The following is a 346-nucleotide window of genomic DNA, read 5'->3' on the forward strand; positions in this document are numbered from 1 at the left end:
AAAACATCTAGATTTAAATTTTTATAGGTTTTCATCATCATTTGATGTATTTGCACTCATTGTGTCTACTTTTAATGTTCATTTTAGATGTGTGGTTTTCTTTCTTGTGCACATATATACATTTTATGTTTAGCTTTACTTTAAAGTTCTTGTTTTGTGATTTGTACATTTGTGGGTTAAAATAAAGTTGAACTGAAGGTCGTCTCTTCTTTAAACATGTTTGAGGGAAATATTCCTGAGATCCAATAGTTTTGTGTCTTTTTATGATTTTCAACTGAGTTAACAGTCATTAAAGTGAAAACAGGATTTCATGATGAAGCTGGCACCGTTTATTTTAATTTTTTTT

The 346-nt window shown here is 28.3% G+C and overlaps 1 protein-coding gene across 3 annotated transcripts in view; it reads left to right on the forward strand.

The window, feature by feature from the left end:
- LOC119424427 (formin-binding protein 1) overlaps positions 1-346 on the forward strand; it is a 176,494-nt gene that overhangs the window by 99,077 nt on the left and 77,071 nt on the right. The window lies entirely within an intron of this gene.

Source organism: Nematolebias whitei, chromosome 18 (genome assembly GCF_014905685.2).
Source record: "Nematolebias whitei isolate Nwh7 chromosome 18, NemWhi1, whole genome shotgun sequence".
NCBI classification, from domain to species: domain Eukaryota; kingdom Metazoa; phylum Chordata; class Actinopteri; order Cyprinodontiformes; family Rivulidae; genus Nematolebias; species Nematolebias whitei.